Here is a 12,655-nt window from a genome sequence, read left to right as displayed (position 1 = left end):
CAAAGCTGGAAGAACTTGAGCAAGACAATAAATAGGGTAGTATTGGATTATAACCCAAAATATAAAATAAATACTTATGAGTCCATACTGATCTAAATGATTGAATAGATAAATAGGAGATAATAGGCACATTTTTCAGGCAGAAGAATCTCAAATAATTTACAAAGGTACTCCCCACTTAAAGAGAAAGAGCAGCGTTCCTCACTCTTTAAGTGTGGACTACATATAGTGACATTTTTAAAGAGTGAAATATGGAAAGGAGGAGAAAAATAGAAACTTTACAAAGGTGAAATCTGGCTAATACCATCTTAAATCAGAGGGTCAGGACTAACATTAACAGAGATAAGTCAGTGATAGTATATGCCCTTGATAAGATGTGATATGAATGGTACTTTATCCCTGTGGTCTTCATTCCCGGCCACCCCCCCAACATATTAACCCAGTCTGATCATGAAAAAACAATTACACAAATCCCACATGAGGCTGCTGCTGTGCTGTGCTTAGTCATATCCAACTCTTTGTGATCACCATGGGCTGACGCCTGCCAGGCTCCTCTATCCATGGAATTCTCCAGGCAAGAATACTGGAGAGGGTTGCCATTTTCTACTCCAGGGCATCTTCTGGACCCAGGGATTGAACCCACATCTCTTGCGTCTCTTGCATTGGCAGGCAGGTTCTTTACCACTGTACCCCCTGGGAAGCTTCCCACATGAGGGATTTTCTACAAAGTCCCTGACCAGAATCCTCAAAGCTATGAAGTTTATCTAAAACAAGGAGTCTGAGAAGCGGTCACAACCAAGAAGAGATCTTGTGATGGAAAAAGAAGAGTAGGGAAAAACTGAGGAAGTCACATCAAAAATGGGTGTCATGTGAAACGAATGCATCAAGATTGGTTCATGAATTGTGATAAGTATATTACATTTGTGTAAGGTGTTAATAGTGGAGGAGACCGAGTACGAAATGTGTGGGGCGTACAGGAAATTTCTGTAACATCTTCACAATAATTCCGTAAAAATAAAACTGGTCTAAAATTAAAAAGTTCATTTAAAACAGGCTCCTTCTCTATTACCAAATATACCATTCATATTTGTAAATTTAGACAAATGCATGTTCCTCGAAGGTAGAATTCCCTGCCTCACTCATTATTCATTTATGCAGAAGGCACGTTGTAGGGGAAAGAGCATCTTCACCTAGAGACGAGGTCTGTTTCCTCATTGACCTCTTCTCTAGGGAACTGTGGCTCCACAAACCACTGAAGTCGTGCAGACATTGAGAGATCAGTTACATAAGACCTGGCATTGCCCAGAGAGTGAGGGCTATGCCATGCAAGCAAGGGGGCCTCATGTGCCCATTACACCCCTTGCCTGCTGAACTTTGTCCCCACGGAGTCCTATCCCATTACTCTACGCACACATGCCTGCTGGCCCTGGACTTCCTACGGCCCATCGCTGGGAAGGCAGCTTCCCGGGCATGGCTACTGAAGCCTCTGCTGTTCTTCCTGTCTACAGTTCAGTGTCGTCTTTCAGAGACCCCTTTCTGAACTCTGTGACTTGACTTATAGACGCTAACTGCTACTGCTACCATTGGTTCATCCTTTATCAATTTCTAATTAATCCATAAAGCTTTGTATTCTGAATTAGAGTCTTGTTTTCCCCACAAAGTCTGTCTTTTTTATAAGAAGCCCTATTAAGAGCCTTTAACAAGATATAGGTGACATGGGTTACAGGAGATAAAAGGCAAAGTTAGAGCTCAGGTACAACCAAATTAGCTAGACACAAAATCTCAAAAATGAGATTTTGTTTATGATTCCATTAAGGATCATATACTAAGATCATCTACAGGATTTTAAGATATCCCATTTCACTAAAATGCAGAAAACAAGTCGCCATGCCAGACTACAATACATATTACTTTTGTCTTCTTTTATTTTTGTTTTGGGGGAGTAATACACTCTTGTAGAATATAATGTTGTTTTTAAAAGTGTTACTTTCAGGCAGTACAGCTCAAATGAATTCTTCTACCTCATCTCGCCAGAATAAAGAGTTCCTTTGTTAATATGTGCGTTGGCTCTATGTGGAAAAATATAATACACAGTATTTCTTTACTAATAAGATTTGAGAAGTGGAAAGGTTTCTTCTTTCTATTTCTTGTTTTTCATGGTGATATCCACTGATATTTCCCCTTTATTTAGTGTTGTAAGTATGATAAATTACAGTGTAGGATGTCAGACAAGTGAATAAAGGTTTAGAAAGCGATTGCATTTGTCAGTGGTCCAGAGACAGGCTCTTACATATCTACGGCTCTTCTTCTAACCCTTGCTTAGCTCCAAATGAAAGATCCTGGTCCAACTATCAGATGCATCCTCTATCCTTCAGATTATGTGATGTGGGCTGGCTACTTTCATGATGGATCTGCCAACATGTAAAGTAAAAAATGCCACCTACTCTTACTAAAAGACATGAGGATGTATTGCTCTTCTACTGAAAAGATGCTTTTTATAATGAGCTTATTCCCATTCAGCAAGTAGAAATGAAAGCTAGGGCTTGCTTGGCTATGTTTTGTCCTCTCTAAGCACTTCCTCTTTGGTGGCTGTTGTACAGCCATCAGGGACTCAGCTTCCAGACGGCAGATGGAAATAGAAAACAACACTGGCTGTTGACCAGGTTGTGAGAGGCAGACTCGCATCCTTACTCCAGGGCCACATTGGGTTTGGTTTTTCCTTCTGCAGATCAACTCTACAGTTTCCACACATCTGGGATCTGGCATGGAAAACACCCCCTGGCCACCCATTCATGACTTAGTCTCAAATATTTTTCAGTCAGTTCCTCTAAATGGCAGCAAGAGTGACAAAGAGGTGGCTGGGGAGTAAAATCAGGATTGTTTGGACTTCAGAGAGTTGGGAAGTTTGGGGTGTGCAATCCTGGCTGGTGTCACAAACAAGGTCAGGAAGTCAACAGATAAAGCACCAGGAGTTCTCGGACATTAGGTTACCACCCTCTTTGCAAAAGTTCTTTTCTGAGTTACTTGCCCCACCAGCTCCCTTTTCAGGCTAAGGACCAAAAAAGAGACAGATAAAGAGAGAAAGAGGGTCAGAGAAAAAGAGAGACAGAGAGAGAGAGGGAGGCTGGGAGAGAGAGAAAGAATGAGGAGCGAGAGAGAGACAGCAAGGGGAAAGGGAAAAAGAGGAAAGAAATAGATTGGAATATCCTTGGGGATTACTGCATGGGGTATACACAGAATTGAATCTTCCATATTTCTGACTTGACATCATCATGAGCTGTCTGTCATTAATGACCAGCAGGAGAGAAAATGCTAGCTATCCACAGAGAGTTGCAGAAAGGGAGTTAATAACTACAAGCTCTATTCTGTAACAAACACAAACCTGGACACTTTATATAAATCAGTCTTTAGTCTTCACCATCACACTATAAAGTAGTTATTATCCTGATTAACTGATGAGGAAAGTAAAGATCAGGAAAGAAAGTGAAAGTGGCTCAGTCATGTCTGACTCACTGTGACCTCATGGACTATACAGTCCATGGGATTCTCCAGGCCAGAACACTGGAGTGGGTAGCCTTTCCCTTCTCCAGAGGATCTTCCCAACCCAGGTATTGAACCCAGGTCTCCCGCATTGCAGGTGGATCCTTTTACCAGCTGAACCACAAGGGAAGCCCAAGAATACTGGCGTGGGTAGCCTATCCCTTTTTCAGGGGATCTTCCCGACCCAGAATCGAACTGGGGTCTCCTGCACTACAGGCAGATTCTTTACCAACTGAGCTATGAGGGAAGCCCTGAGAACTTTTACAAAGAGCAGGAGTCCTGCGTAATTTCCCCAGAGTCTTGTAATTAAAAAATATTACAGTCAGGATTCTAACTTAATTTGCCAATGTAAAATGCAAAATATTTCTAAGCTTTACAGTAAGTAGTTGGAACTACATTAACAAATAAAAAAGTGAATTTTTAAAACAAATCCTTGAAGTTATACTCTTAATAATAATGTTTGGAATATCTCCAAAGCAAGCTCAATATTTAGAAAATTTGAGACTGAAATCCAGGAGGTCTGGCCCGAGGTACAACACTGTAGCAAAGCTGGGACTAAGGTCACTCAGAAGGTAAGGCCAAAGCTGGATGGCCAGTAGGGAAGAAAGACACTTGGAAATCTTTTGAAAGAGTTGAGGTCACTGCTGCCTTTCTTCTCAGTTATTCTGGGGGCTAATTTCACTTGGGCAAAAATCAATACCCTATCTTCTCCTCTCTATCACTTCTCCTTTCTCTGCTCTTCTTCCCTCTCTCTTTTACTGTTTGATACTCCATTAAACAGGGAGAGACAGAACAGATCAACCAGATATTTTAATGCTGATGAAATACATCAACAATCACCTACACTTGATAATATACACTCTTTAAATAACTTAACTAAAGGAGAAATATGATGATTGTGTTAAAGTCTGCAGAAGTCCCCAAAGTTCAGTGCATTTCCTTCTTTATCCCTGTCTGTCTTACCTCCTTCTCCTTACTATTTGGAGAAAGGACACTGACCTGGCCAGTCACATCTGAGTGTCCTGATGAGAAGTGGATGACAGGTGTCATACCCAAGTGACTCTCACATGTCCTTATTCTTTACAAGACCCATTTCCTGAGCTGTTATTCCTCCAGCCTCCAAAATATCTATTCAAAGAAATTCTTGGTTTCCTCTCCATTTAAAAAATCATTATGGCTTTAATAAAATAAGAAACTGGGTACATAACATGCTTACATTCTATTGAGCATATGCTAGAACCAGTGTGGGTGAGTGGGGCACAAGCCCGAGTCTGCCCATTTAAGCAAAACATCAGAGGGCAGACACACTGAAACCATACTCACAGAAAACTAGTCAATCTAATCACACTAGGACCACAGCCTTGTCTAACTCAATGAAACTAAGCCATGCCCGTGGGGCAACCCAAGATGGGCGGGTCATGGTAGAGATCTGACAGAATGTGGTCCACTGGAGAAGGGAATGGCAAACCACTTCAGTATTCTTGCCTTGAGAACCCCATGAACAGTATGCAAACCACTTCAGTATTCTTGCCTTGAGAACCCCATGAACAGTATGAAAAGGCAAAATTATAGGATACTGAAAGAGGAACTCCCCAGGTCAGTAGGGGCCCACTATGTTACTGGAGATGAGTGGAGAAATAACTCCAGAAAGAATGAAGGGATGGAGCCAAAGCAAAAACAATGCCCAGCTGTGGATGTGACTGGTGATAGAAGCAAGGTCTGATGCTATAAACAGCAATATTGTATAGGAACCTGGAATGTCAGGTCCATGAATCAAGGCAAATTGGAAGTGGTCGAACAAGAGTGAATGTTGACATTCTAGGAATCAGCGAACTGAAATGGACTGGAATGGGTGAATTTAACTCAGATGACCATTATATCTACTACTGCGGGCAGGACTCCCTCAGAAGAAATGGAGTAGCCATCATGGTCAACAAAAGAGTCCGAAATGCAGTACTTGGATGCAATCTCAAAAATGACAGAATAATCTCTGTTCGTTTCCAAGGCAAATCATTCAATATCACAGTAATCCAAGTCTATGCCCCAACCAGTAACGCTGAAGAAGCTGAAGTTGAATGGTTCTATGAAGACCTACAAGACCTTTTAGAACAAACACCGAAAAAAGATGCCCTTTTCATTATAGGGGACTGGAATGCAAAAGTAGGAAGTCAAGAAACACCTGAAGTAACAGGCAAATTTGGCCTTGGAATATGGAATGAAGCAGGGCAAAGACTAATAGAGTTTTGCCAAGAAAATGCACTGGTCATAGCAAACACCCTCTTCCAACAACACAAGAGAAGACTCTACACATGGACATCACCAGATGGTCAACACTGAAATCAGATTGATTATATTCTTTGCAGCCAAAGATGGAGAAGCTCTATACAGTCAACAAAAACAAGATCAGGAGCTGACTGTGGCTCAGATCATGAACTCCTTATTACCAAATTCAGACTTAAATTGAAGAAAGTAGGGAAAACAAACAGACCATTCAGGTATGACCTAAATCAAATCCCTTATGATTATACAGTGGAAGTGAGAAATAGATTTAAGGGACTAGATCTGATAGACAGAGTGCCTGATGAACTATGGAAAGAGGTTAGTGACATTGTACAGGAGACAGGGATCAAGACCATCCCCATGGAAAAGAAATGCAAAAAAGCAAAATGGCTGTCTGAGGAGGCCTTACAAATAGCTGTGAAAAAAAGAGACGTGAAAAGCAAAGGAGAAAAAGAAAGATATAAGTATCTGAATGCAGAGTTCCAAAGAATAGCAAGAAGAGATAAGAAAGCCTTCCTCAGCGATCAATGCAAAGAAATAGAGGAAAACAACAGAATGGGAAAGACTAGAGATCTCTTCAAGAAAATTAGAGATACCAAGGGAACAATTTAATGCAAAGATGGGCTCGATAAAGGACAGAAATGGTATGGACCTAACAGAAGCAGAAGATATTAAGAAGAGGTGGCAAGAATACACAGAAGAACTGTACAAAAATGATCTTCATGACCCAGATAATCATGATGGTGTGATCACTGACCTAGAGCCAGACATCCTGGAATGTGAAGTCATGTGGGCCTTAAAAAGCATCACTATGAACAAAGCTAGTGGAGGTGATGGAATTCCAGTTGAGCTATTTCAATCCTGAAAGATGATGCTGTGAAAGTGCTGCACTCAATATGCCAGCAAATTTGGAAAACTCAGCAGTGGCCACAGGACTGGAAAAGGTCAGTTTTCATTCCAATCCCAAAGAAAGGCAATGCCAAAGAATGCTCAAACTACCACACAATTGCACTCATCTCACATGCTAGTAAAGTAATGCTCAAAATTCTCCAAGCCAGGCTTCAGAAATATGTGAACCATGAACTTCCTGATGTTCAAGCTGGTTTTAGAAAAGGCAGAGGAACCAGAGATCAAATTGCCAACATCCACTGGATCATGGAAAAAGCAAGAGATTTCCCGAAAACATCTATTTCTGCTTTATTGACTATGCCAAAGCCTTTGACTATGTGGATCACAATAAACTGTGGAAAATTCTTCAAGAGATGGGAATACCAGACCACCTGACCTGCCTCTTGAGAAATCTGTATGCAGGTCAGGTAGCAACAGTTAGAACTGGACATGGAACAACAGACTGGTTCCAAATAGGAAAAGGAGTACATCAAGGCTGTATATTCTCACCCTGCTTAGTTAACTTATATGCAGAGTACATCATGAGAATGCTGGACTGGAAGAAGCACAAGCTGGAATCAAGATTGCCAGGAGAAATATCAATAACCTCAGATATGCAGATGACACCACCCTTATGGCAGAAAGTGAAGAGGAACTAAAGAGCCTCTTGATGAAAGTGAAAGTGGAGAGTGAAAAAGTTGGCTTAAAGCTCAACATTCAGAAAACAAAGATCATGGCATCCAGTCCCATCACTTCATGGGAAATAGATGGGGAAACAGTGGAAACAGTGTCAGACTTTATTTTTTGGGGTTCCCAAATCACTGCAGATGGTGACTGCAGCCATGAAATTAAAAGACGCTTACTCCTTGGAAGGAAAGTTATGACCAACCTAGATAGCATATTCAAAAGCAGAGACATTACTTTGCCAACAAAAGTCCATCTAGTCAAAGCTATGGTTTTTCCTGTGGTCATGTATGGATGTGAGGGTTGAACTGTAAAGAAGGCTGAGCGCCGAAGAATTGATGCTTTTGAACTGTGGTGTTGGAGAAGACTCTTGAGAGTGCCTTGGACTGCAAGGAGATCCAACCAGTCCATTCTGAAGGAGATCAGCCCTGGGATTTCTTTGGAAGGAATGATGCTAAAGCTGAAACTCCAGTACTTTGGCCACCTCATGTGAAGAGTTGACTCATTGGAAAAGACTCTGATGCTGGGAGGGATTGGGGGCAGGAGGAGAAGGGGACGACAGAGGATGAGATGGCTGGATGGCATCATGGACTCGATGGATGTGAGTCTGAGTGAACTCCGGGAGTTGGTGATGGACAGGGAGGCCTAGCGTGCTGCGATTCATGGGGTCGCAAAGAGTCAGACATGACTGAGTGACTGAACTGGACTGAACTGAATGTTCCTTTGGCATTTGATGGCTATTCTATAAATGAGTGACTCCTTGGCTCAGTGAAATTGGAATCCTAGCTAAACTCATGTAAATGTTTCTTTTGAAACATTCAGCTTCATGGAGGTGTAATTGACACACAAAGAACTGGACGTATTTAATAGGTACAAGTGGTGAGTTTGGACATACGCAAATGCCCACAACACTAACACCACATCAAGGTAATAGACATAACTAACACTTCCCAGGGTTTCCTTGTACCCTTTTGTTTTGTTTGTTTGTGGTAAGAACATCTAACATGAGTTACAAGTAAATGTCCCCTTATTGGAAGTGTTTTTTAGTTTGTATTCCTTCTTTTGCCTGTATGTTATATACACTAATAATCCAAAGTTATCTGATCCTTTATATGGGCTAACCTGATAGCTCACATTTTTCAAACTTTACTTAATATTAATGGAAGATATGACTGGACTAATTAATGTCCTCTAGATCAGCAGTCTTCGACCTCCAGGATCTAATTCCTCATGATCTGAGGTAGAGCTGATGTACTAATGATAGAAATAAAGTTCACAATAAATGTAAGGCACTTGAATCATCCCAAAACCATCCTCTGCCTCCCAGTCTGTGGAAAATTATCTTCCACGAAATGAGTTCCTGGTGTCTATAATGTCGACACCGCTGATTCAGAGCAAACTTTGAGAAATGCTGCCTTCAGAATCCTAACCATCCTCTTCGGGACTGTGGAGATCTATACCAAGCATAATTTGGTTGGCATCCCACTGAGGGAAGGGAGGTCCTTATCCACCTATTTTGAGGAGATATTTTAAAATTTAATGGCAGAATTACTTGTCTTGTTGTGAATGTTTAGCATTTCTGAAACCCTCACAATTAACATTATGTGCTTCATCTTCACAATGGCCTGATGAAGAGAACAAGACGGGTGTCTCTCCTGCTTCTGCCAGTAGCAACAATGATCGCTTGTTGAGCACGTAAATTACCTTGCCTTTGAAAATAATCTTCAGTAACCTCTATGATCTACTATGCCAGTAGAATAAACAGAGACTTAGAAAAGTAGACTGATTTCTGTCCAAATTCTTACTCCAGTAAAACAGTTGAAGATTTTGAGGCTTAAGGAAGTCCCAGGACTTACTGAAAGTCAACCTTGGATACGTTTGTCAACTATTCTGAGAAGTCTTGGTTCCTTATTTTATAAATGGGGTTTAAAGTACCTATCAATATTTTTATAGAGTAAATTTAATTACATGTATAAAGAAAGGAATAGAATATACATTTCTCAAACTCTTCCTAACACTCATCATATATTTCTCATTCCCCACCCCCACCACCGTCAAAAACTGCAAAATACACTTAGGACTCAGCTATATTTTTTATGACAGTAAAACTAAGGCTTATCATCTCTAAATATCTGGACCAAAGATGGGGACAGCTGCCCTGGCATGTGAGCTGAGGTCTGTCTGATGTCAAAACCCACGTTTGGTCCTGTCACCCCACAGGGCTTGACACTTAGCACGTAAGGAAGCAATTCAAGATCTCTCCCTTTCCCTTCCCTTTAGTTGAACTTCTTTCTGGTAGCCCTTTGTCTGGCTGTGCCCCTCTATTTAGGAATATTCACCAATGTGTCTGCTGCTGCTGCTAAGTCACTTCAGTCGTGTCTGACTCTGTGCAACCCCATAGACGGCAGCCCACCAGGCTCCCCCATCCCTGGGATTCTCCAGGCAAGAACACTGGAGTGGGTTGCCATTTCCTTCTCCAATGCGTGAAAGTGAAAAGTGAAAGGGAAGTCGTTTAGTCGTGTCCGAGTCTTTGTGACCCCATGGACTTCAGCCTACCAGGCTCCTCCACCCATGGTATTTTCCAGGCAAGAGTACTGGAGTGGGGTGCCATTGCCTTCTGTGACCAATGTGTCTACACACTGTCAACTCCTGTGTTCATACACCTTTCCGAACAAACAGCGGGAGCCCTCAAAACTGAATTATGCCTAGGTGTCTTATCAGGCACAGGTGTTAAGACAGCCCCAACCAGCCTGTTGAGACCTTTACAACTACCCTATAATTCAACTTTAAATACCTGCAGGAGCCTGGGAATTTATAGAATATGCAAATTAAAACTCCGGTGAAAAATCACACTGCCATCCAGTATAATGATTTCATTACTGATGATAATGGCAGTTGTATGCCTGCGAGCTCGTCAAAACTTCCAGCACCTTCAATGTTCCGATAGAAACATGTGCTTTCTGCTATGAGACGGGATGGACTCCAAAGTACATATAGTACATGCTAGCCCTTCCCCTTTTCTTTCTCTTCCTGTTCAAACATGGAAGAGTTATCAACTTATTTCTGGGAATCAAAAGAATGTACGCTATCTCTTTTGTCTTTAACTCTCCATTTATCTGTTTCTGTCTGCTTGACACTTGGGGACTAAGGACCCAAAATTACAGTGATCCCTAATGAGAGGTGTCAGGTTCTCTGGTCTTGGTGCAAGGATTCCAGGCAGTGACGACTTTGAAGTGCTAGTTTGGATTTTCCCAGCAGGCATCTTTCCCTTGGGCCCACAGAACACTCTTAGAAGGCCTCAGAAAGATGAGAAATGCGCACAGACTGGCACAGTGAATGGATAGGCTTCTGTATTTAACTCTTGTCTAGTGAGGTATATTTGGAGGGGAGGAGCAAAGCCTATCTTCATTATAATGCATCATTGCTACTCTTTTCAGAGCAACACTGATACATCACCCTTACAGCTTCTGCCCATCACACCATGCTGGGGCACTGATGCCTGAATAAGTGGTAATGGTCTCACACTTGTTTCAGGCCTTGTTATCTAAAGTTTACATTAAGAAATTATATTGGGTTTAGGTTGAGGTGGAGCTAAGTTATAGATTGTTGTGGACATGAGTGCACAACTTGGAGCCTGTCACCTAATATCTGTATGGCAGCAGGGAAATCTCTTTTCTTGATATTAGCTTAAGTTTTTATTTATGGAGTGGGTTTTGCTCAATAACCCCTTGAAGCCATACTCAGTATTAAAAAAGGAAATGCAGGTTAAGAACTTACGCTTGGTTCCCTTTCATTGGATAGAAACACTGGCCAATGCTCCTTTAACACTATTTTCATTGTCTTTGTAATCTAGAAGTGTTTATGATCTTACGAATGATGCTAACCTGTGGGAAATAGAGTCCACGGCTTCCTATCCATGTATTTTTTTCAGCAAGGAAGCTGCTATGCTTGTGAAAGACTACAACCAACCCAGGAGCTGTGTTTACAGGACACTCAGAATTTTGTTTGATAGAAACATGCAGTAATATGATCTTTCAGAGAAAAGTAATGCTAATACAGGGAGATCCTGATACAACATGATGTGAAATTGATAACATAATAAAGCTATGTGACATTTCTGCCTTGGAAAGTTCTGTCTGGGAGTCAACCTGCTAAGAAAAAGAATGAAGGTTAAGTGGATGAAGGGGCTTCCCAGGTGGTGCTAGTGTTAAAGAACCTACCTGCCAATGAGGAAGACATTAAGAGACGCAGGTTTGATCCCTGGGCCAGGAAGGTCACCTGGAGGAGGGTATGGCGACCCACTCCAGTATTCTTGCCTGGAGAATCCTCATGGACAGAGGATCCTGGTGAGCTACAGTCCATAGGGTTGCAAAGAGTGGGACATGACTGAAGCAACTTAGCATGTAAGTGAATGTATAAGGCTCCCCCCTCACCCCATTTCAGAGTGAATCAGTACAGAGGAAGGTGTTGTCCCACATAACTAAAATTGCCTCATCAAATCCTAGCTCTATTTCTTATCAGCTAAGAGACTGAACAAGAAAGGGGGGAAAGTCACTCACAAACTTAGGATGTTGCATAGAACATCCATGAGTCCACGAGAAGCAGTAGACTGCTTTGTCCAACAGCACAGGTTCTGGAGCTGAACTGTCAAAATTCAAATCCTACCTCTGCCACTTAGAAGCCATGTAACTTTGTACAAGTCATTTAATTTCCCTCAGCCTAAGTTTTCTCATCTTTAAATATGGGCAAGATAATAGTATGCAATCTTTGGGGTTGTGTGAAGTTAATTCTGTAAAGAGCTTTGAGAAGAGCTCAGCACATTGCAAGTACTCAGTACATATTTTCCACTATGTCTCAAACATGATAGATACCTGCTAGTCCAACATGCAATAATACAATTTAGTCTGATGAACTGGAATGAATCCTTTTTGCATTAATCCAAATATGAATATCTGATCAATGAATTGAAAAATGTAAAGAAATTCTGTTCCTAATGTAGCACTTCATTGTGGTTAGTTTTTCTGTATGTGCTTTTTATTAGAAGAATGAATTCCTTGAGGACAGAGACTGTATGGTTTTCTCCCATATTCAGAGTGCCTACCGTTATGTGTGACAGGGCAGATAGTCAATAAAACTTGGTTGAAAGGTTGAGTAAGAAATTGACCAGGTGATTTAATGAAAGAAGAAAAGAATGTCTGGAGGACCCAAACCATTTACAATATATTCAATTTTTCCCTTCCCTTTCCTATGTTTCCATGTTTGT

The sequence above is a fragment of the Bubalus bubalis genome, chromosome 5 (assembly GCF_019923935.1).
Source record: "Bubalus bubalis isolate 160015118507 breed Murrah chromosome 5, NDDB_SH_1, whole genome shotgun sequence".
Lineage (NCBI taxonomy): Eukaryota > Metazoa > Chordata > Mammalia > Artiodactyla > Bovidae > Bubalus > Bubalus bubalis.
This window is presented reverse-complemented; position numbering follows the sequence as displayed.